The sequence below is a fragment of the Panthera leo genome, chromosome B4 (assembly GCF_018350215.1).
Source record: "Panthera leo isolate Ple1 chromosome B4, P.leo_Ple1_pat1.1, whole genome shotgun sequence".
In the NCBI taxonomy this organism is placed as follows: Eukaryota; Metazoa; Chordata; class Mammalia; order Carnivora; family Felidae; genus Panthera; species Panthera leo.
Genome location: NC_056685.1, coordinates 38,303,855 through 38,329,238, shown reverse-complemented (window position 1 = coordinate 38,329,238; position 25,384 = coordinate 38,303,855). Strand labels below are relative to the sequence as shown.

The following is a 25,384-nucleotide window of genomic DNA, read 5'->3' as shown; positions in this document are numbered from 1 at the left end:
GATTCAGGGGTGTTCTACTGGGGTCAGTGTCTGGGGAAGGATTCCAGGAGAAGGGGACATTTCAGCGGGGCCTGGATGCATGAATAAGAGTTCCAAACTCAGACAAGAAAGGGGAAGGGTGTTCCAGGCAAAGCAAGAACTCCCAGAGGCTGCTGTTTGGCAACAGCCTGGGTGCCTAGAGCTGGGGTGCATGTGTGTGTCTTGGGCAGACGGGTTGAGGCTGGAAAATGAGCATGTGGCCAGTTTGCCCAGGAAGGTTTTATATCCAGGCTGAGGGTCATCCGTCAGCCTGAACCTTGGGAGGCCTCTGGAGATTTATTTAATGCTTTATTAATACATATGTATTGGATGTTATTATGTGGGCATCTATGCCCACAGTTCACCGTATAGAAGAGGCAGGGGAGTATGAAGGACAAAATCCAGGCAGGTTGAACAGCAGGGGTGGGCTTGGGGTGGACCTGGAGTTTTTCAGGGGTGCATATCCAAAATGAGAGAAAAGCAGGGCCCTACCAGGCTGTGCGGTCTGTAAACATTCTGAAACCTGGGCGAGGGGCCTAGGGGCACTGGAGCAGAGGGGCCCGGGAAGTCTGACCAGTCAGGCAGGCTAAGTCAGCAGCAGCCCCGCCCTCACCACCCAGGCTCCCCGGCTGGCTGAGGTCGCCTCCCGCCGGCCCAGACCCCACCGCGCGGCGAGGGCGGATCCTGGAGGGTGCCCAGGGGGCGGCGGCGCCGGCAGCGGGGGTGGGGGTGGGGGGCTCCAGGCACGCCACCGCCACTTCTCTGGCGCCGTGGGCTGGTGCTGCCGGTACGGGTTGGGGCGGAGAAAGTGGAGCAGCCCCGCCTGGCAAGAGGCCACCTGACAGCTGTGAACTGAACCCACGGCAAGGGCGGGTCAGAGGGAAGGCAGCGAAGCCCAAGGTACGGTGGAGGAGGGTTGAAGGGTCGAGGGGTGCGCGCTCCCCTTTCCCCGCTGTGCGCGGTGCAGCCCGGGAGTCGGCGTTTCCTCTCTGTACCCCCGGGGGCAGCCAGGTGTGCGCGAATGTGTGTGCAGCACATGGAGTTGGGGGGCAGGGGAGGCTGTGTGCCCCGGAGGGGAACAGCGGGGCTCCCTCACTCCTGCCCCCACGCCGTGCCCGGCCCTTGCGCCCTGGTCGGGAAGATCCCTGAGAGGGACTGGAGGAGGGTGGAGAAGCACTGGGGTTGAGATCCAGAAGGCCCTCAGGGACCCTTTTGCCACACCCAGCCTCTTCGTTTTACAGAAGAGGAAACTGAGGTTCAGAGTGAAGTGACTTGCCCAAGGTCACAGGTCTAGAAACGAAAACTCCTTACTTGCATGTCAGTGCTGTTATGAGCTCTTGCCACGTGGACCAGGACAAAAGCATGGCTGTTACCTTGAGTAAACACAAAGCACTGAGAGAGACAGAGAATCAAAAGACAAAGAGACAGAAAGAGAACCTTCCAGAGCAAAGGAAGAAGGTCAGGAAATGGGCTTATTACTGGGGCTGCACTTCCTCCCTGGGCCTGTTCCTGCTGTGGTCTGGCCACATGACTCAGCTGGCCCTGCAGCTGTGGACTAGGTGTGTGTGTGTGTGCGTGCATGTGTGTGTGTGCATGTGTGTCTGTGTGTGTAGGCACATGTGTATATGTGTGTGTGCACACGTGTGTATATGTATATTAGCACCAGGATGTAGTGAATCTCGCCAAGCATTTGGAAAAGCCTGCTGAGTCCATATGTCCATCTACTTATACACAGTGAACTTGTTGGGGACTGCCCCGTGTTTGACTCTGAGAAGGTTTTTATAGACAGGTTCTGGCATTGAATGGACCATTTTAAGCCCGTATTGCCTTTATTTCCTTTAAACAACACACGCATACACAGAATGGCCCATTATTTCCACTCATCCATCAAGTGGTCAAGTAATTTCCTTGACATCTCAAATTGTTTCCTTTCCTTTAAGAGAAATTTGGTTAAGGCTTAGCTTAGTCAGAGCCAGAGGGTGTCCCATCCAAGTGTGCATGGCCAGTGAGAGCTGTCAGTCAAGTCAGAAGGTACCTGTGCCCACTGCCAGCCCCCGTAGGCACTGATGGGGGGAAGCAGAAAGGAGAGGGTGGTTGTGGGAGAAGAGGAAGGAGAGGGAGGGACACAGTGAAGAGAAAAGGAAGGGAGAAAGAGCTAAGTCCATGGCACAGACAAGTCAGTGGCATGGGCAGAGCTATGTTTGGGGATCTACACTTCAGGAACATGCTCCCCAGTACTTAGAGAGGCACAAAGCCGGGAGATAACCAGATGGACATAAAAGAAAAGACAAGAGCTAGTCAGCCTTAGAATTTATCGTGCAATCCATTCACTTATGAGAGTGAAAAGGAGAGTGTTAATAATGATGCAGGACACCCTGGACAAATTGGTCTTCCTTATGACAGCCAGTACACATTAACTGGAACACATATGCTTCCTGGTTGACGCTTCACTAACAACCCCATCACTCTGCTGTCATACTTTTTTTTATAGAAAAAGTAACTGAGGAACAGAGAGGCAAAGTATCGTGCCCACGGTCACGCAGCCAGTAAATGGTAGAGGCAGAATTTGAGTGTAGACATTTGGGCTGTTCCAGAGCCTGGATCTGCAGCATCACATGACCCTGGCCCTCCACCACCAGCATTAAGATAGAGAGGACTCCCCTGTCCCCTTCCAGAACTCAGCATGTGAGCTTTTAGGTAGTTGTTTCCTCTTATATCTGCTCTCAACCGTTAGCTTAGCATGACATCAGCTGGATAGGAAGCCGAGCTGTGGTCAAAGCTGTAGTGACAGAGGAGGAAGCACGCTGTGGGCCTTGTCCTTACAGGCTGCACCTTGTTTAGACAGCCTTGGCCTCGGGTCTCTAGGTTCTGATTCATTCCTGCTTTGTAGCCACTCTGGCCTTTCAGACTGGGTCCCTGAGGATGTTTGGTCTGGGTTAGATGTAACAAGATCCTCTGGAGGGCCTGTGTTGGGAGTGGGTTCCTAAAGGCCCTCTACTGCAGAGAGTGACTCAAGGGGGCCACTGTCTGACGGACAAAGTTACATTCAGTGGTCCCTCCCAACTTGAGGAATATAGGATTTTCTTTTGTGACAGATTCTTATGCTGACAGGCATTCCCTTTGTCAGTTTGTTTTGGCTCCTAGCCCTGGCTTTCTCAAAATGTCAGTGGGGCTCTTTCTTCCCTGACCTGCTTGTTGACACACTCTGGATGGGCTGGCCTGGGGAGGCATTGCTGGGGGCAGCATCTTAGCGGTGAGCAGGGTCTGGCCCTGGGTGATGCTCTGGGCATTTCTAGGAGATGCAGGATGGTGGGAGCAGACAGGCTTCCCATGTGGTTCAGGTTCCAAGAACCTCTGTCCCCACTGACCTTGTGCTAAAGACCCCTTATTCACATAACAGAGCTACCTTGCCCTGGGGGCTGGGCCTGAGAAATTGTGGGAGGGAAGGAACCTTCCTTCTTCTTCTTCTTATTTATTTATTTTTTTTAATTTACTCATTTTTGAGAGAGACAGAGACAGAGCATGAATGGGGAAGGGGCAGAGAGAGAGGGAGACACAGAATCCAAAGCAGGCTCAAACCTGAACCCATGAACTCAAACCTGAAAACCCATGAACCGTGAGATCATGACCTGAGCCGAAGTCAGACACTTAACCCACTGAGCCACCCAGGCGCCCCCAGAAACCTTCCTTCTATAAGGGAGCTCCAGCAGTGTGGCTGGATTGGCTCAGCACCCAGCCCTTGCTCCTTGCGCTCTCCTGGGTCTGTGCAATCCTCTGCCCTCCTGGGCTTGGAGGAAAGGTGAGAAGGTACAACTTAGCACCCAGGCTGGAGTGTGCCAAGACCCTCTGGGGCCATGGTGTGGGTGCCCTCCCCCCGCAGGGCCTGCATTTGCCTTTCTGGCCAGGCAACTTCCTTAGCTCCCCTTTTAATTCACAGCAGCACCAGGGAAGTATGGGCCTGGCTACAATGGCTCAGTTGCCAGTGCAGACAAGAAGACAATCTCCCATTAGCTGGACGATGGGTTTATTTTCACTTTATTTACTTTAGAGATTGCTTAGTGTTGAGCTCCAGGATTTGCAGCTGGCCCAGGTACTTGGATGGAGCTTTGCCACATTGAATCCACATAACCCCACACCTGTACTCGATGGGGTGGGAGGGGAGGAAGATGGACTTCCAGCAGCCCCACCCTGAGTAAACACAGAACTGAACCCCCATTTTACAGATGAGGAAGCCAAGGCTCTGAGAAGTAGAGTAATTTGCCTGAAGTCATATAGCCAATAAGAGGCCAATCTGGGGGGCACCTGGGTGGCTCAGTTGGTTAAGCGTCCAACTCCCAGTTTCGGCTCAGGTCATGATCTCACAGTTCCCCAGTTCGAGCTCGCATCCGACTCCGAGCTAACAACAGAGAACCTGCTTGGCATTCTGTCTCCCTCTCTCTCTCTGCCCCTCCCTGACTTGTTCTCTATCTTTCAAATAAAAGTTAACTTAAAAAAAAAAAAAAAAGAGGCCAGTCTGGGATTTGAACTTGCAACCTGGCCCCAGGGCCATGCCTCAACCATCCCTCAGCTTGCACCTCTGAATGCTGAACCCAGAACCAGAACCAGACTGGCTCTGACTCTGACCAGCCATGTGTCCTCAGCCTGAGTTTCTTCCCTCTTCAGTGAAATGGGAATAATTACCTGCCAGTCTGCCTTGGGTGAGCAAATAGGTATGAAAGGGCACCGCAGTGAAGGCTTTCAGGAGCCCTTTGGTCGTGGTGTCTTTTGCTGTTGAGCTCGACCATCCAGGTCTTGTCGCTCCTTGCCAGCATGCCCATCTTAGCCCCCGCTTCCCCAGAGGACAGGGACAACTTCTCTCACCTAATCAGCATCTGTGCTTCCTGAGCTCCTCTTGGCCACCTAAGGGCCCCCAGGGGACCTGACTTAAGAAGAGAGGCCACGTCCCTTCAGCCAGCGTTCACAGTCCCCTTGGAGGGTTAGTCTAAAAAAATGGCCAGTCCTGTTGGCGTTCAGAGCAAGCAGAGTCAAGTATATATCTTGTGGCCTCACAGAGCAAGTGGGATTTGAGCTGAACCCAGAAGAGTGGGTCAACCTTGGAAAGACACAGAGGAAAGTGGAGGCGTTGGAGGTAGAGCCTGTGACAGGGTACGAAGCACAGTGGGCAAAGGCATGCTGGTGAGCCGCAGGAGGGCCTTCCTGATTGAAAGGTCCCCACAGAGGCCTGTGTCACCGAATCACTGTGTCCGGCTTCCAGCAGAACTCCACACCACATTGCTGCCCTTGTGCTTGTAATGACAGCTGGGAAATGCTGTTGGGCCCCAGTGAGGCCACAGGGCATTTATAGCAGGAGTGCCCTGAGGCACAGGACAGCCCTTTACTCTCTGGAATGGTGGCACCAGGCTGGCATGCCTTGCTGCGGACACCAGTGAGGTCATGGCCAAGGGGGTTAGAGACCCTGGCCAGAGAGGCTACATGTGCCTCCAGCTAGGGTTTATATTTCTGTGGGGAAGGGGGGGGTGTGTGTCAAAGCCACTCTGTTTATAACCTGAACAAGACAGCAGCACCACTGTCCCCAGAGAACATGGAAGGGAAGGGGTGGAGGTCCTTGGAAGCTTCCTTCTATTTCATCTGAATTATGGTCAGAAATTACTATCGGGGAGATACCATCAGAAAAGACGAATTGTTCTGCATAAGAATCTTAGCTCTTTCTCTGATGCCATGATCCGTGGTGGCTGTGGGTTTTCAAGTCTTCTGGCAGCTTGTATGAAACAGACATCCTGGGGGCACCCGGGTGGCTCAGTGGGCTGAGTATTCGACTTTGGCTCTGGTCGTGATCTCCCGATTCGTGAGTTCGAACCCCTCATCGGGCTCTCTGCTGTCAGAGCAGAACCCACTTCAGACCCCTCTCTCTCTGTCCCTCCCCTGCTTTTGCTCTCTCTCAAAAGTAAATAAACCTTTACGAAAGTAATAAACAGATGTCCTGGGTAAGGATCAGCTTCATGCGAAAGAGGTGGTAGCCTTCAGTGGTGTCTGGGTGCACAGACACTGCCTTCCCTGAGTCCCACAGAGAGAAGGCGACCCTAATTCTCCTTTCTGTTATTTTTGTTTTAATGTCTTCAGTGGGCTAAGAGTTCAGTTTTAGGATATTGTTTTATTTTAGAGTTTTTTTGTTTTTTTGTTTTTTGTTTTTTGGTAACTTGGTCTTTTTTTTAATTGGAGTAAAATATACAGAACATAAAATTTACAATTTTAACCATTTTTAAGTGTGTAGTTCAGTGGCATTAAGAACATTCACAGTGTTGGGGCACCTGGGTGGCTCAGTCGGTTAAGCGTCCAACTCTTGATTTCCACTCAGGTCATGATCTCACGGTTTGGTGAGTTGGAGCCCCGTATTGGGCTCTGTGGGAAGCCTGCTTGGGATTCTCTCTCTCTCTCTCTCTCTCTCTCTCTCTGCCCCTCCCCTGCTCACACTCTCTCTGTCTCACTAAAAATAAGTAAATAAACTTAAAAAAAACAGCATTCACAGTGCTGTGTAGCCACCACGACCACCACCAGACGTGTCTTCATCTTCCCAACTGATACGGTGAAGTATTAACCCTGACCCCAGAGAGTTCCCCAATCGTGCTGTGTCTCAGCTTCCTTTCTCGCAGTGGCCTAGCTATCAGATGCCCCCTCCACTTGGGCAATCTTTTTGCTGCTCTTCCTTGATACTTGCTGGGGTGCTGTTTTTTTTTTACTCTTTGTTTCTGCCACACGAGCTTCTGTGACACTACCCTCCTTTGGGCTGGGTTCTGTGCTGAGCACTTTATACAGCACCTCATATATTTCTCCCAATGGTCCGCTATGGTAGTTACTATCATTCATCCTTCGAGATGAGGATGCGGCATCAGAGATGCAACATCCTGAGGCCATGGTAATGCCAGAGGCCGGGATTGACTCTGGACTCTCTGACCTTCCTCCTTCGTCTGGATGGGAATGTCATTGTATAGAATCAAGCACAGCGTCTACTCCAGAAGGTTTCTAGAATCTGCAAAACTTTGGGTATATGTCACATGAACCATCTTCCATTAGGATTCCTCACTGGAGGCTTTAGCCAAAAAGGGTTTGCTTGTAAATAGCTTAATTACATACCATAGATAAACTGCTAATGGAATTTACCAAACTGCTAAATTAAGCTTCTCAACTAATTACACACGTACTATAAAGTGCGAGTTTAGCTTTGACCGTGCATGGGTCCCTCCCACGGCGAGATAGATGGTGAATTCTCTTTGGCCATAGGGATTTGGTCACCATGTCAGTTCTTATTCTTAATCACGAGCAGTTGTGCTTTTCTGTCCCCTCTTGGTGTTCTGATGAAGCCTGACTCTGCATTTACTCAGGGCAATGTAATTTATCCCTACAACATGTTTGTCCTGACTACAAATGTGCCAGAATGTATTTCCTGTTTCTTCAGCAGACATTCTTTCCAGCATTTTTATCTTTTGCAGTGTGTGTCTCTTTGGCACCTTTCTCCTCCTCCTCCTCCTCTCCTCCTCCTCCTCCTCCTTTTTTTTTTTTTTTTTTTTTTTGCTGTACTAAATGACTTATTATTTTGTAAAAAATAATTGATTGTCAAATTGGCTTCCATACAACACTCAGTGCTCATCCTAACAAGTGCCCTCCTCAATGGCCATCACCCACTTTCCCTTCTCCCCCACCCCCCACCAACCCTCAGTTTGTTCTCTGTATTTAAGAGCCTCTTATGGTTTGCCTTCTTTCCTCTCTGTTTGTAACTAGTTTTTTCCCCTCCCCGCCATGGTCTTCTGTTAAGTTTCTCAAGATCCACATATGAGTGAAAACATGTATCTGTCTTTCCCTGACTGACTTCTTCCATTTAGCATAAAACCCTCCAGTTCCATCCACAATGCTGCAAATGGCATGATTTTATTCTTTCTCATTGCCAAGTAGTATTCCATTGTATCTATAAACCACATCTTCTTTGTTCATCAGTTGATGGACATTTAGGCTCTTTCCATAATTTGGCTATTGTTGAGATTGCTGCTATAAACATTGGGGTACAAGTGCCCCTATGCATCAGCACTCCTGTATCCCTTGGGTAAATTCCTAGCAGTGCTATTGCTGGGTCATAGGGTAGATCTATTTTTAATTTTTTGAGGAACCTCCACACTGTTTTCCAGAGCGGCTGCACCAGTTTGCATTCCCACCAACAGTGCTAGAGGGTTCCAATTTCTCCACATCCTTGCCAGCATCTATAGTCTCCTGATTTGTTCATTTTAGCCACTCTGACTGGCATGAGGTGGCATCTCAGTGTGGTTTGGATTTGTATTTCCTTGATGAGGAGTGATGTTGAGCATCTTTTCATGAGCCTGTTGGCCATCTGGATGTCTTCTTTAGAAAAGTGTCTATTCCTGTCTTCTGCCCATTTCTTCACGGAATTATTTGTTTTTTGGGTGTAGAGTTTGGTGAGTTCTTTATGGATTTTGGATACTAGCCCTTTATCTGTTATGTCATTTGCAAATATCTTTTCCCATTCTGTCGGTTGCCTTTTAGTTTTGTTGATTGTTTCCTTTGCAGTGCAGAAGCTTTTTATCTTGATGAAGTCCCAATAGTTCATTTTTGCTTTTAATTCCCTTGCCTTTGGAGATGTGTTGAGTAAGATATTGTGGTGGCTGAGGTCAAAGAGGTTTTTTTTCCTGCTTTCTCCTCTAGGGTTTTGATGGTTTCCTGTCTTACATTCAGGTCCTTCATCCATTTTGAGTTTATTTTTGTGTATGGTGTAAGAAAGTGGTCTAGTTTCATCTTTCTGCATGTTGCTGTCCAGTTCCCCCAGCACAATTTGCTGAAGAGACTCTTTTTTCCATTGGATACTCTTTCCTGCTTTGTCAAAGATTAGTTGGCCATACATTTGTGGGTCCAATTATGGGGTCTCTATCTATTCCATTGGTCTATGTGTCTGTTTTTGTCTGGCACCTTTCTTCTTGCTTTCCATCACCCTGTCTGTGGACTCTGCTGGCCCCTGCTGTGTTGCCTCACACTCAGATTTCTAGGGTTCATCTTTGCTTGGGGCTCAGGGTTTCGTTTTTGGGAGATGTGGCTTAAGCCCAGGAATGAGGTCAGCTGGAGAAACAGCAAGGTATCCAGCAGACTTTGACATGGGCTCCCTGCATAAGATAATTTATTGAGTACCTACCATGTGCCAGGCACCATTTCTAATCTAGGACTTAGCATCCCCATTTTACAGATGAGGGGACTGAGGCTCAGAGTGGTTAAATAACTTGTCTGAGTTCACAAATCTAATTCTAGATTAGATACTTACATCAAGGACATCTCCCCCATTGCTGCTGATCCTTCTGTATCAGAAAGGCTCCCTGCAAAGGCTAATCCCTTGGGGGGTGCGGTCTGCTGAATAACAGAGCTCTGTTAACACACCTGTAACATGGGAGCAGATTCCTCTGACTTGGCACTAGGTAAGCTGCTCCAGGCACAGGCCAGTCAGAAATATAGGGATGGGAGGACCGATTGAGAAGTCTGCTCTAGCATTTTTTAAGGAATGTGATTTTAATATACTGGACTGCTGCTTGAATCAGAAACAAAGACACAAAAAGGAACTGCTAAGTGAAATGAATGTTAATGAAAAAAAAATTACTAGGCCTCCATTATGTAATTACACATTGCAAACTAAAACTATTTTTTTAAACATGCAAGCCCTATTTGCTGGAGTTAGAAATAGAATGAAGAGCTCTAATTTGTTCTGAATAACAATCACATTACACCACTTACCACATCTGAATTTTCGGATACTTCAGGGGCTAAGTGAATGTGGTTTTAGTGATTATTAATGCCAGCCTCCCCCACCCCCCCCCCCCACAAAACCCCAAAACTTAAACAAAATGGATCAACAGGTAGTGATTAAGCACCTACTGTGTGCAGTACATTGTGCTGGCAGAAAGAACAAAGGCCCTAATACTTGTGTTGACAGCATAGGCGACTGTTACAAAGAGGGCAAGACAGAGTGTGTACTCTGGAAGGAAATGGGCTTTAGAGAAGGCGTAACAGTGTAGGTGAGAACTGAGCTGGGCTTTCAGTGATAGTGGAATTCAGCAGATGGGTGGCCACATCGAGTCCTGGGAGGAGTGTTCCATGAGAATCCTTCAGTTCATTTTAATAGACAGTGTCTAAGGGCCCTTCTGAATGGAAATTAAACCCACAAGACATGCTTTAACCCTGCCGATAATTTTTTAATGTTTTTAAATTTATTTTTGAGAGAGAGAGAGAGAAGAAAGATTGAGCATGAATGGAGGAGGGGCAGAGAGAGACGGGGACAGAGGATCCGAAGCGGGCTCTGTGCTGACAGCAGAGAACCTGATGTGGTCCTTGAGCTCATTAACCATGAGATTATGATCTGACCCGAAGTCGGATGCTTAACCGACTGAACCACCCAGGTGCCCCAACCCTACCAATATTTTCAAGGGTTACCTCCTCCTCCTGCTGGCCATCACCGACCCAGTTTACCCTCTAAAAAATGTTAGGAGCCAGAACTCTCTGATCCTTCCTCTCTCACGTGGACAGAGATGTTGTATAGAATTCAGCACAGCCTGTCCTGCCTGGGCACATGTGTGTCTGCACTCGGAGGGTTCTAGGCTCTGCATGGGTGCAAACCTGTGTTATATGGACCATGCTCCATTAGGATGGAGATGTGTTAGAACCACGCAGAAGGTTCTATAGGGCTGTAGAGTGGAAGCAGGCAGGGCCACCCACAGAGACTCACACTCTTTGTACAAAGTAATCCACCAGGAAAGCTACCCAAAACAGACAGAGAGGAGAAGCCCAGGTGATAACTCCTTTAACAATAGCCCACCATTGGCTTCTTTCATGTCTGTTGCCTGATTTCTTTTCAGCCTAGTTGTGGGGCACACCTGAGGCCTGGCAACAGCCTTTACCATCCTTTCTGCCCCTACCTGCCTGGGTCCCTTACTAGTTCACGCACCACACAGCCATGCCATGCTGTCTGCAGCTGCAAAGTCAGGGCCAGGCTGTCCCAGAGGACTTTAGAAAGAGATGTTAACTAGCACAGTGACGGTCATGGCTGACTGTCTTGTCCTCACCCATGGAACACATGTGTCCACGCCACTGCTCAGGGCCGTTAGCCTATAAACTCCAGGCTGATTGGGCCTAAGTAATGCTCCTGAGCGTGTTTTCTTCTGTAGCTTAAGACACAAGCTGAGTGACAGAGTCACGCCTCATGTCCCCCTGAATGCAAATGCCAGTCTGATGGAAGTCCTAATGGGGTTCTCTTAGGATGTAGTTCTCTTAGGACCTGGCCCCCGGAGTGGAAGCAGGCAGTCGGGTAAGACCAGAAAGCTCAAGCGGAGCAGTTATACTTGGCAGCAAGTTTGTGGCACTTGCTCACTGTTATTGGCCTCAGCCACCCACCCCACTGATGGCCCCATGCCCATCACATCTCTTAGGCATGTTGTGAACAGTAGAATGAAGCAGTAACAATGGGAAACCACTTTACAAGGATAAAACCTTTTAAATGGAGGCTGCTTATATTTTTTTGCAGCCAAGTAGTCCCCATCCATTCACCAGACTGAGCTAAATTGACCATTTGCTTTGTAGGTCTTTAAAATAGGTCCGTGGGGAGTCGGCTCAGGCCTCAGTGCCATTTACCAATAGGGTGAGCTTGGCCAGTGACCAGAGTCCAGAGCTCCCAGCTTGCAAGACTCTCAGGCAGAAATGGGAAGGGTCCAGGCTGACTGGCGCCTCGGGGAGCCCGGGTTCCGTTTCATCCCCAACAGCATGGAGATGCCCCACAAATAGAGGTGTTAATCTGAGGCTTTGTCGTCTGTAAGAAACGATCCACAGTACATCCTGATATCCGGAGCTCCTGCCCTTCCTTCACAAATATTTGCCCAGGGGTATAGAGAGTAGAGGTAGCTGTGGAGAAGAAAGGATGGAGCATGGTGCCTGGCTGCGGGTGCAGGTGTGTGTGGTCAGACACCTGTCAGCTTCACTTGGTGTAGATTCAAGTTCTCATTCACTGAGTGCCTCCCATGTACCTGAGTTACGAGACAGGACTATTACTCTCATCCTTAGCTTAGAGGTGAGGAAGGTGGAAGCCAAGCCACCTGCTCAAGGTCATCCGGGTAATAAGTGTAGAATCAGAATTCAAATGCAGATGTTTGGACTACAGATCCCCGACTCCCAACAAGCTAAGACCAGTATGCTGACGATGATCCTTCCTGCGGACCAAGCTCTTTGCTGTTTGCACAGCAGTCCCATGCTCCGCTTTTAAATCTTCACAGCAGAGCAGTGAGGTGATTATAATGCTGGGTGTTGTATGCTCCACTGTGCATGTTAAATGAAATGATGCCTATGGAAACACTTAGTAAATTGTAAGATGCTCTCCAAAAATATGATATAATTACTGCCTCCAATTTACAGGTGAGGAGAATAAAATCAGAGAGGTTCAGTGGCTTGACTAAGGACACATGGGAACAAATGGAAGAGTAAGGATGCCAGCCCAGGTCTTAGGACTTCAGGACTGGTGTTAGTTGTTTCCTTGACACAATCAAGGGAAGATTGGTTCTGGATTTGTCCTTCCCTTCCCTGTTTGTTTTTTTTTTTTTCCTTAATGTTTATGTTTGAGATAGAGCGCATGTGCACAGGAGAGGGACAGAGGATTTAGAGCAGGTTCTGCGTTTACAGCAGCAAGCCCAGCGCAGGGCTCGAACCATACGGGGCTCGAACTCAAGAACCACAAGATCTTGACCTGAGCCAAAGTCAGATGCTCAACTGGCTGAGCCACCCAGGTGTCCCTATCCCCTCCCTGGTTTTGTCCACCCCCACTCCCTATCACACCCCCCCCCCCCCCGCTGCCTTCTAGATTGTTGCCAAATGAAAATTAGGCAGAGAACTTCAAAGGGTCTAAGCTAACTTTTCTTAACTGCCTTTTCTCTTCTTTCGTAGTCCTTGTGAAACAGAGTGAAGTCCAGGATGGAGTCAGGGAGAGTGTCTCAGCATGGGGACAGGGGTGCAGAAGCTGCAGCAGAGGGGTCATCTGTGTGCCTCCTGTTGTCTCCTGGTTGTCAGAAGAGCCCTGGGACAGGGAAGCAGGTGGAATGAACCATTTTGCCCTATGGATGGACAAACACATTTTTTATGATCTCTTAAAACTGCGAACGTAGGTTATCTTACAATTGTGAGTTAAATGGAAATCCAAAGTGTACATATCCCTGGAACGTGTGTGTGTGCACATGCAGTATTTTAAAAATAGAGATATCATATTTGTTTGGAAGATATTGGGCTTGATACTGAAAAGATAACAAGGAAACAGCTGCTAAGCATCAGCTCTGTAGTGCAGATTCATATGCTGTGACAAAGTGCCAGAATTGTATCTTCCACCTGAAGCAGAGGCAGTAATTCTCTGTTGCTAACAGTGTCTTCCTTCCTTGTTTATTTATTACATTTTGAAGAGATAGGAAATTAGGATTTATTTTACATCTTCTGGAGGCAGAAGCTATGTTGAGAGCATTTGTATGTGTCTGCTCATTTATTCCTCACAACAGCCTTGTATAAGTGGTATTATTATGTGAATTTTTAAATTTATTTATTTATTTTGAGAGAGAGAGAGGGACAGAGAGAGACAGAGAGAATATGAATCTCAGCAGGCTCTGCAGGGTCAGCAAGAAGCCCGATGCAAGGCTCCAGTTCCCACAAGATCATGACTTGAGCTGAAACCAAGAGTCAGATGCTTAACTGACTAAGCCACATAGGCGACCCATATGAATTTTTTAAAAACATTTTATTTTAAGTAATCTTTACACCCAACATGGGACTTGACCTTACAACCCTGAGATCAAGAGTCGCATGCTCTACCAACTGAGCCAGCCAGGTATCCCTATTATATGAATTTAATTTTTTTAAATCTTTATTTATTTTTGAGAGAGAGAGACAGACATGAGCAAGGGAGGAACAGAGAGAAAGGGAGACACAGAATCGGAAGCAGGCTCCAGGCTCTGAGCTGTCAGCACAGAGTCCAGATATTCCATTATCTGCAGAAGTCCCTGACCAGTGAATTCCTTCTTCTCTTGCCAGCTCATCGTGCTCTTAGAGATATATTTTTTAAAAATGTATTTTGTACAAGATTTTTCCGTTGTTTTTAGTGCAAGGGTGGGGTGGTGGTGGTGGTCAAAGTACTTAGCCTACTATAATGCCAGAAAAAGAAGTTTAGAATATTTATTTGAGGAGGGCACTTGTTGGGATGAGTACTGGCTGTTGTATCTAAGTGATGAATCATGGGAATCTACTCCTGAAGCCAAGAGCACACTGTGTACTCTGTATGTTAGCTAACCTGACAATAAATTATGTATATATGAAGAAAGAAATTCTGTTAAAAAGAATTGACAAAATTGGGGCACCTGAGTGGCTCAGCCAGTTAAGCGTCCAATTCATGATCTCAGCTCAGGTCTTGATCTCAGTGTTGTGAGTTCAAGTCTTGTGTTGGGCTCCACCCTGGGTGCAAAGCCTACCTAAAAAAAAAAAAAAAACAAAATGGCAAATTATGAGTGGGAAGAGTAACCCAATGGAGATTGGCCTCTGGGACCTAGAATTGTCCACACTGTACTGAATGTAGTTTATGAACACCCTGAACAGTGCATGTGTGCCTTAATGAGAAGCCAGCCAGCATGGCTTTCCAGCCCAAGTGGTAGAGTGATGGAGGCTTGTTCTGCTCTGTGCCCCACCCCCCAAGGACACGACCCCAGAAGTAGTACAAGCAAACAAGATGAGGAGGTTTTCAAGAGACCTCCTATCTGAGGGATCATTTTATCTCTAAGGGGTTAGAGGCACCCTGAGGAGAGGAGGCTGGGTAAGACTTGTCTCCCAATTGCTGCTATGAGTCATGGAGAGCCACTGGGGCTTGGTCTTGTCTCTGTTTGGAATTCAGGGGCACATGTTACTCCAGCTCAGTGATCCTCTGGGAGTATCCAAAATGGACGTAGAGAGGACCATAGAGCACAAGCTGGCCTCAACCCCTCTCCCTATTTACCATATCCAATCCCTCAGTCCTCCTGATCCCACCTTCTAAGAAGTTCTAGAATCTCCCACCTTGGTCCAGGACACTACCATCTCTCACCTGGGCTATAATATTCCCCCACCTGCTTTCGGTACATCCACTCACCATTCCATTTTTCCCTTACCCATTCTATTCTCCACAAGTTGGCCAAAGTTATATTTTAAAAAACAAATCAGATTGTGACTGTCCCAAACTTTTAGATTACAATATCAGTGATTTACTAAAACTGCTTGGATGAAGTCCCAGATCCCTAACCCGGCCCCCAGAGCCCCTTCATCCCGCATCCCTGGCCACTCCCTGCCATGTTAAAATTGTTCTCTTCACTTCCATTTCCTTCCATTTCCTGAACACATGAGAGCTCTTTCTCCTTGAGGGTGTTTGCAGGGGCTGCTCCTTGTCCCCGCTCTCCATCCTCTTCCCTGGCTCACTCCTGTTCGTCTTGGGGAACTCACCTTAAACATCCCTTCCTTTCCCTCATCTTCTGTCTCTGCTAGTGCTGTTGCTTTCCACTCCCTAGAGCAAGCATTCTGTATATCTTCATGTCTTCATCAGAGCCACTTCCCTCACTTGTGATTCCATCATTATTTTTGTCATGTCTGTTCATTGTGTGTCTTCCCTCACCACCTGCTGGGGGTTGGATTCATGTGTGTCCTGCTTGTCACTATATCTCCAACACAAAGTACAACGCCTGGCTGGAGTATGGTAGATATTGCTTCTCTAGAGAATAAGTCTATGAACGAATCTGGCTTCTGCCTCTATCCCTCCACTGGGACTGCTCTTTCTGAGTTCACCTGTGACCTCCCCATTGCTAAATCCAGTCTTTCTTCTCAGTCTTGACACTTGACACTTCCTCATTGGAAGCCATTGTCAACCCTCTGCTTCTTTAGACATTCTCCAACTTTTCTCGTCCTTGGATTCTGAGACAACATTCTTTCCTTTATTTTCTTCTGCCTCTCTAAGTTCTTCTTCTGAGTCTCCTTTGCTCACTTGCTCCAGAGTCCCTTCATCCTGCATGAATCCAACCTTCACTCTTTTCCTTCCTACACAATCTGTGATCAGCCTTAACTTTATCGTGGTCTCGGGTATCACATTTATTCAGGTGAACCCCAAACCTATGTGTCCAGCCTGGACCCCACCCCTTTCTTTCTCATTGTATTTTGAAATACCTTCATCCCGATATGCCACAGATACCTCAGTATTCACGTTTCCTAAATGTGCTTAATTATCTTCCCTGCCAGACTTGTTCCTTCTCCAGCATTTCCAGTCTAGCTAAACACTTTCTCCACCGACCTAACTTCTGAAGCTAGAAGCTGTGGAGGCATCCTGGATAACTCTGCAAACACTGTATCCCATGTCCAGCCGTTATCACAGCCTGTCTCTTACATTCTCCTCTTGCATCCCTGTTTCTGTGCACTACCACCAGCTTAGTGCAACCCCTGCTCTTACCTGGGCTTCCACCTTCTGGCCGTTTCCCCTCCGGTCCATTCCTAACACCAGTGCAGAGATCTTGCCCCAAAGAACAAAGCTCAATCATGCCACTTCTCTGCCTCATCTCCCACCTTCATTCAAAATGCCTATACCATAACGCCCATTCTCCTTAGGCTAATATGCAGGGTTCTTCAGATTTACCCCATTTTCCCTGCTGACTTTGCTTCTCTTCCCAACATCCCTCTTCCTCTGAACATTCTGAACATGCCATCCTTTCTCATCATGTGTTTATGGTGTCAGTCAGGGGTTCTCAAACATTATGGGGCTTCCAGAATGACACAGAAGGCTTATTAAACACAGCATGCTGGATCTCACCTCCAGAGATTCTGGAACCACCTCCAGAGGTTCTGCTTCCGTAAGTCTGAAATGAGGCCCAAGATCTGAATTTGTAACAGGTTCCCAGGGGCTTCTGGTGCTGTTGTTCTGGTGACCATTGTGAGAATCACTGATGTAGACGAGTCAAGAGTATGAGCCTGGGAGCATTGGCGCCAGGAATGAAATCCTGCCTCTGCCTCTCACTTCCTATATCAGCCTCTCCATGCCTCACTTTGCTTTTCCATAAAATGAGGCTAATAATATGAGCTACCTAATAGGCTTTGGTGGAGGACTAACTGAGTTAATACTCAGAAAGCACTAAAAAATAGTCAGTGCCTGGTTTGCTGTAAGCGCTCAGGAAATGTTCACCGCCATCATTGTTTATTATATTTTCATCATTATTCGTATCCTTGGTTGTGAAGGTCTTTCTGCTCACCATCTTCTACTCTTCCCTCAGGAATTAGTTTCTTTTCCATGGTGCTTTTGCTAGCACTGCCTACCCTGAGGTCTTCCATGCCCAGTGTGCACATCCTACCATGTGCTTGCCACATGGTACTTAACCTCCTTGCCAGGGGTGGGTCTCACCCACCAGGTACCCTTCAAGGCTTCATTTTTGAGTCCCTGTCTGGAATGTCATAGGGAACTCAAAATGTCTAATTAATTAAATGACCGAATTGGCATATACTGTAGAATTGATTGCTGTATTGAAAAGATGGCCAAATGTGTCAAGTCTGGGGAGATGATGGACTACCAAGAAAAGGTGGGAAGATGGGGTGCCTGGGTGGCTCAGTCGGTTAAGTGTAGACCTAAGCTCAGGTCGTCATCTCGTAGTCCATGAGTTCGAGCCCTCTGCCGGGCTCTGTGCTGACAGCTCAGAGCCTGGAGCCTGCTTCAGATTCTGTGTCGCCCTCTCTCTCTGCCCCTCCTCTGCTTGCACTCTCTCTCTCTCTCAAAAATAAATAAAAAAGAAAAAAAAGAAAAGGTGGGAAGAGAATGATGTGGAAGTTTGGGAAGCTATAGTCAGTATGGTGAGATTGTGCTTCAGAAATATGGTCCTGTGGTTCCAGGAATGTCTGAACGCACATCACTTAGGATCATCTTAGCTGTAGGCAGTAAAAACAAAACTCCAAAACCCATTTCAGTGAACATAAACAACAGGGGTATTTATTACTTGTATAATGAGAAGTCTGAAGGTGGGGGAGTGACATCAGGGCTGATTAGTCCAGTGGTTGGTTCAATGATATCATCAAGGACCTGGGTTCTTTCTTTCTCCATTCTTCCCTTATGCTTATGCATTATGGTCACAACGTAGTTGTAGAAGGTCACCGTGTGGCTGGACAAGACAACATCCAGCAGAGGAAGAGGTTGCTGCATCTCTCTTTTTAAGAGCCAGGAAAACATTTCCAGAAACATCCTCAGGAGGCCCCTCTCATGTTTCCGTGACCAGAGGGAGTGACATACCCATCCCAAACTTGCCCACAAGCAAGGGGCCTGCATGTGTTCTGACTGGATAGGGCCCCTGAGCTGGGCATAGGTCGCCTATGCTGAGAGGTAACACAATTGGAGTTCTGTTGGAAAGGAGCAAGGGAGAGATGGATGTTGCTGAGGCAAGCAGTGATGTCTGCTTCAAAGCCAGACTCAAAGCCCATCTGGAAGTTCATTTGATAAGCAACAGGCTAAAAATTAAGTGACTTCAAAGGCCTTTTCTACTCTGAGAATCTATAATGAATTACGTGAAGTCAAAGTGAAAAGACCTTTCCTCTGTCTGTTCGACCTGCAGGTCATACCCTGACCACAGCTGCCCCTCAGGGGACTGGCCTGGAGCCAAAGTCAGGTCATCAGGCTGCTTGTCAAGGGTGGAGCCTCAGCCACTTGCCACTTTTCCTCATGAGCCCTGCCTGGGTGTCCACCTGGCACTCCCACTGCCACGTCTCTTCGTCTCAGAGCAGCCCAACCCGGAGGCCTGGGCTTCAGAGAGAGCTCCAGGAGAGCTCAGTCCTGTGTGCTGCCTCCCCGACCCCAGGCGTGGAAGCGGATGCAAGGCTTCCTTCTGGTAAGGACCGGAGGTTCCTAGAGGCAGGTATAGTGGGAACCTGCCAGGTGGCTGGGACAAATAAGCAAAGGTTTTGAGTGATGATGCAGATGACAGTATCTTTGCTAAGGGTCTCTGATTTTCTGTAGCCCCTCTTAAAACCTCTTCTAGGTGACCTCCCGAAGCAGACCCCCAGACCACCTGGATTTTGTGTTTCCTGCATATCAGATTTGTAGATAAGTGTAGAGTAGGCTTATTGTTCATGGTCTTCCTCTTTGAACAGGAAAAGGGAGCTGATAAGAAACTGAGGGGTAGCAGACAGTGATCATGGACAGCAGTGGGCATCCGCAGTGGGCAAGAGGTTTCGGTTTTAGGCCAGGAGCAGTGGTGACAGCTTCTAGAAATTGTCTACTAGCCTGACATTCCAACACTTTCCCAGGTCTTCCGGACACACATGTCAGGAGCAGCTAAAATGAAATAAAGTGGAAGATTGAGGCCAGACAGCATCCAGTGGGATTTAGTTGGGAGTGACTTCTGTGGCATCCACTGGGGGGTGAGATCATGCTTATTTGGCCGATATGAAATGTATTGTGTTATATTACATATATGTATTATATATATATATATATATAATGTGTATGTGTGTATATATATGTATATAATGTGCATGTGTGTGTGTGTCTCCCTCTCTCTCTCTCTGTCTCTCTGTCTCTCTGTCTCTGTCTCTGTCTCTTTCTCTCTCTCTCTCTCTCTCTATATATATATATATATATATGTATTATATTTTTTGTGTCTGTCTGACATCTTCAATCACATTGTCAACTCCCTGAGGGCAGATAGAGAACATTTTCTTTTTCCTATGTTCTTCACAAGGTCAGTACTCAGTAGTTATTGACCAACTGAGTTTTTGTTGCATACCTATGCAATAAAACTTGATCAGCCAAGGTCCTAAAGTTTTCATTCATTGGGACAGAGTTGCCCTCTGTGTCTACCGAGCCCCTACTGAGATGGAACAGTGTCAGATGGCTCTGTCACTTGAGCTGGCCGGAGTGTATTTATTTCCTATGGCAGCCATAACAAAGTACCACCAACAGGGTGACTTAAAACAGCAGAAATTTATTATATCAGAGTTCTGGGGGATTGAAACCCAGTGTCAAGGTGTGGCAAGACCATGCTCCCTCCCTAACCTGTAAGGGAATCCTTCCATGCCTCTACCCAGCTTCTGGTTGTTTGTTCGCAATCGTTAGCATTTTGTGGCTCGTAGCCACATAATTCACGCTCCACCTTCGTTGTCACATGGCTTTCTCCCTGTGTGTCTATCTTCATGTGACTGTCTTATAAATACACCAGTCATACTGGATTAGGGGCCCACCCTATTCCAGTACAACCTCATTTTAGCTAGTGACATCTGCAATGACCCTGTTTCAAAATCAGCTCCCACTGGAGGTCCTGGGGGTTAGGGCTTCACCATGTCTTTATTGGAATTTACCCTGGAACACTAAGTGAGCTCATTCAGGGTGACAAGATAGAAACACACAAAAGGCTAGGGGTGAATATTAACAGAGAGAGAATCCCAAGCAGGTGTGGGACTTGATCTCACAAAACCATGAGATCATGATCTGAGCTGAAATCAAGAGTCAGACTTCTAACCGAGTGAGCCATCCAGGTGCCCCCCTCCCCGCTTTTATTAGTTTTATACATCCTTCTAGAGTTTCATTTTGCAAATATAAGTCATTACAAATATATCTTATGTCTCCATCCTGTTTTTTCTCACTATACACACTTCTTTTTAACCTTGCTTTTTTTTCCCTTCACTTAACTTATCTTGGCGCTCTTTTTCTATTAGTATGTTTAGAGCTTTCCCATCATTTTTTTAAAAGGGACATAGTACTTCATTGTAGGGATGTACCCTAATTTACTCAACCAGTCCCCTGCTGATGGACACAGGTTGTTTTCAGTCATTTGGCATTTATTACAAGTAATGCTGCAATGGGTAAGATTGCCATTTTGTATTGTACCTAAATGTACCTTAAAAATTCTGAAATGTCTATGAATTGTCAAGAGGACTGGAAACACTGGGTTCTAATAACCATATGCTGACCACTGGTTTGGACATTTTCCCAACCCTTATCCCCACCCCCCAATTAGTCATCTTTTTTTTCTTCTTCTTTTTTTTTCTTTTTTGGAGGGTAGGGAGGCCAGAGGGAGAGAGAGAATCTTAAGCATGAAGCCTGACATGGGGCTTGATCACATGAACCATGAGATCATGACCTGAGCCAAAATCAAAAGTCAGAGGCTCAACAAACTGACCCCTCCAGGCGCCCCCCCCCCCCCACAAAGGGAGTCTTTTTCAAGAAGAAAAGAAGAGGGTAGATTTCTGTGTGGATGTGATTCTGTTTCATTTGCACATGACAAGTGGGCTTTCCTGTGTTACTTGTCTAGGCACTTGGGTGTGAAGCCCTGCCTTGTTATGTCCATGCCATTTTATCCCAGAGTGGAAGGGAAGAAACCCTACTCACTATTTGTTTTAGCACAGCCTGGGTGGCTGCTTGGGGACCAAGGATAAAAATGTCAAATGACAGTCAAAAGGCTCATTCTGTCACATGTACTGTCTCACCAGAACCCCATGAGGATGTGGGATTCCCATTTGCATTTTATAGACAAGGAAACAGTATCAGAGTGAAATCATTTGACAAAGATTCATGACTTATGCTTTGTAGAAGGAGTATTTGAACCTACGAATTTCTCTGCCTCTAGAACCTGATGCTTTAGCTAATTATTACACTGCTTCCAGGGTCTTAAAAAAAAAGTGTGATTTACAGTTATACCTTTTACCTTTTAAGTTTGCTGTTAGTGGTGGCATGGTGATGATGGTCATGACAGAGGTAAGAGAGCAGCTCTGAAAATGGGCCAGTTGGTGACATGCCCCAAAGAAGGCTTATAATGAGAATGCGTTTTTGTTCTCCTAACAAAGGTGATGGCTCAGCCTTTTTGGTCTGTCGCACTGTAATTGGCCCTATTGCCCCCTTTACTCTTTCAGTCCCCAAATATTTACACTACGACTTCTGAATGTGAGGCACGGTGCCAGATGTGAGAGATAAGAGGGGTGAGCCACACCTTGGTCCTTGGAGCCCAGTTAGGACATGTCAACAGGAAGCTGCAGTGCCATCTGGGAAATGTGGTATTGGAATGGCATGATGTGTCGGGCTGGGGCCTGAATGTGATCAAAGAAATGAATTCACTGCAGTGGGGGAACAGGGTGGGTGGTTTCCAGTTGCCTTGGGTCTTTATCATTGCTTGATGAAGGAAGGAAGTGAGGGTCCGGAAGTGGAGACTGTGGGCTAAGGTATTGAGCCATCCTTCTGCCCACAGCAGGGGGTGGGGGATGAAGCTGATGGTGACTGCAGCTCTGTAGGCTGTGGGCTCGGGTTGAAAGGTGGGTTGAAGGAAGTCTCCTCTCCCCTTTGCTGCTCCCAGCTCAGCTTTTCTCAAGCTTGGCCATTCTGCTGGTGGCTCAGCTGGCCTCCCCTCACCCCCAGCTGGGACACTCACTCAGGGGGTTAGCATTCCACTAGATAGGATGGGGGGGATGGGCCAGGAGTTCGTAGGTCACTGAATCTGACCTTTTTTTTTTTAACACACTTTTTTTAAAAAAATATAATTTATTGTCAAGTCAGCTAACATAACAGTGTATACAGTGTGCTCTTGGCTTTGGGGGTAGATTCCTGTGACTCATTGCTTACATACAACACTCAGTGCTCATCCCAAAAAGTGCCCTCCTCCATGCCCATCACCCATTTTCCCCTCCTCCCCCATCAACCCTCAGTTTGTTCTCTGTATTTAAGAGTCTCTTATGGTTTGCCTCCCTCTTTGTTTGAAACTATTTTTTCCCCTTCCCTTTCCCCCTGCTCATCTGTTAAGTTTCTCAAGCTCCACATATGAATCTGACCTTTTAAAGTTTGTTTATCCATTTTTGAGAGAGAAAGAGAACACAAGCAGGGGAGGGGCAGAGAGAGGAAGACAGAATCCCAAGCAGGCTCTGTGATGTCAGCACAGAGCCCAGTGTGGGGCTCGAACTCACGAACGCTGAGATCATGACCTGAGCTGAAATCAAGAGTTGGACTCTTAGGATACTTAACTGACTGAGCCACCCAGGCAACCCTGAATCTGACCTTTTAAATCACACCTCAGCAAAAGGATCTCCCACTGGAACCTCTTGTCACAGGGAAGCTCCTTTCCCTGCTTTTTCATGTTGCTATTTATGTATCTTCTGCCTGAGTCTGCATGCAACAGCATCTATCATCTCTGTAGTTATCATAGAACAACTGGGGTGGGGGGGGTTGCTTTTATTTCTTCTTTCTCTGAGAGTGAAGCCCACCACAGCAGCTTACTGGCAGAGGGAGTGGGGAGGGAGACAGTTGCTCTTCATTCAAAAACTGGTCTTAGGCAGGCTGGCAGTGAAATTTACAAAACACCGGTGTTGAAACTCAGTCCCAGTGAGTGCTGGGGATCTATTGCTTGTGCTTCTACGGAGGAGTAATGGAACTTGTTTTTTTCTGGTTAAAAGGAGGATTCAGCCCTGAGGGAATACAGACAACGGGATTTTTTAGGGCCACAGCTGTGTACGCGTCTCTGTGCTGGCAGCTGCGTGCAGATCCGAGAGAAGAATCCCAAACCCGTCTTGTCCTCAAGTAACTCAGTGACAGGAAGAGGAGCAAAAAATACAGGTGACCGACCTTTGACCTTGGTGGGCCCATTGGAGACACCGGTAAGGTTGGGTTTGGTCAGTATTTCTAATGGGGTCAGCACTGCCCCCCAGAGGAGTGCTTCCCAGGCGTTCAGTGTGCCTTTGAATCTCCTGGGGAACTTGTTAAAACACACATTCCCACCCATAGGTCTAGTTCAAGGCTTCAGATTCTGCATTTCCAACAGACTCCCAGATGCTGCTTCTGGCCCAGGGACCACAGTGCTTTGAGGATGGAAGCCTCAGAAGGCATTTAGTAAATCTGTAAGGATGGCTTTGAGTTGCTACATCCCCTGACAAGGGCCCTGCAATTTACCGTGTGGGGGCTGAGGGTGCTACCCCATCAGTGAAGAATCGTCACCTGCCCTGTCAAACTCAACCCCAAACAAATACAAATCAGTCATACTTTTCTACATGTAATACTGAGAAGTTTTCAGAGACGTTATGCCAAAAGCCCAGTAATTTAGGAGATGGTTTCTGGGGAAGAGAAGCCTGACTAGAATAAAGACAAAATCTTGAAATGACTGGATAATTTCCCCATTCTATGCATTCTGTCTAGATTAGAGCATTTCCAAACATATATTTAACTGAAAAGGGTTTTAGTGCAATGTGTAGTTACTGCAAAAGCAAGGAAACCACTTACAGATTTGTAACAGAAGATTTGGGACTTCACCTAACACAGGAAGATGTAGGGCAACATATCATTAAATTAGCGGAGGCACATGAAATATTGCCATGTCAATAAACTCCTTTGTAAAACCTGCTTTTAAAATAGTTTCTATTCTCGGGGCACTCAGATGGCTCAGTCGGTTGGGTTGATTGACTCTTGATTACCGCTCCGGTCATGATCTCACAGTTTGTGAGTTCAAGCCCTGCTTGGGATTCTCTCTCTCTGCCCCTTCCCCCCTCAAAATAAATACGCTTAAAATAGTTTCTATTCTAATATATGTCTATACCATCGTAGGACAATGATAGGATCACATTACGGTGATTTACTTTGGGGTTGCCTTTCTTTTTCACTCTTACTTTGATATTTCCCTTTGAGATCTATCAAACAACATTTTTCAATCTGCCCTCCTCTTCCCACTGCCTGAATGAAAAGGCTATTGCTTCCACAGCTTTTTTAATGCTGAAGACTGAATGTATGCCTCCACTCTGTGGGTGGGATTTCCAGATGGGAGACAGTGTTTTCCATGACTCTTTGTCACTGCCCTGTGCCATGTCAGCATAATAAATTATTAGGACACTATATAAAGTTTAACTCATTCTCAAGAATAGCATCCTTCCTGGTTGTATCTACTTTCGCATTAGTAATTTCACCTGACTTGTTATCCCTACCTCTGTTAAGACTATTTCCTTTTCCTCTTGTCGGATCCAAACCAGTAAGTGGGTTTGTTATTTCTTATCCTAACATTTTTAAAATTCTGTCGTCCCTTAGTCTTTTATTCCCTCGTACTCCTCATGTAGATGTATTCATTGTAAGCAGGTGTAAGCATTGACTGCTTCATTAGTGCGTTCCCATGCAGTCACGCATGAACACCTACATAATGAAATATTTATTATTTTAATATAAATTGCTTTCCTTTTTTTCTCCTGCATATTGCAGTTAGAGCTAAATTATGCATGTGTGATGACTTACTTGTCTGGGAGTATCGTTTCAGGGAGTAAAGAGAGTGGTTGCAAATATTTGTTATAAAAATGGGGCGTGGAT

General features: G+C 46.9%; 1 protein-coding gene across 11 annotated transcripts in view; it reads left to right on the top strand.

Moving 5' to 3' along the window:
• The first annotated feature begins 745 nt into the window (after positions 1 to 745).
• CRACR2A (calcium release activated channel regulator 2A) overlaps positions 746 to 25,384 on the top strand; it is a 134,173-nt gene continuing 109,534 nt past the window's right edge. For 3 of the 11 annotated variants that reach the window (XM_042945547.1, XM_042945536.1, XM_042945538.1), the window contains exons 1-4: positions 747 to 918; positions 12,988 to 13,201; positions 18,678 to 18,950; positions 23,497 to 23,656. The gene's annotated coding sequence lies outside the window, so the exon portion shown is untranslated. Of the gene's footprint in view, positions 919 to 12,987; positions 13,202 to 18,677; positions 18,951 to 19,368; positions 19,483 to 23,496; positions 23,657 to 25,384 lie in introns of all 11 variants that reach the window. The other 8 variants (XM_042945541.1, XR_006204659.1, XM_042945539.1 and 5 more) reach the window with 8 other exon arrangements.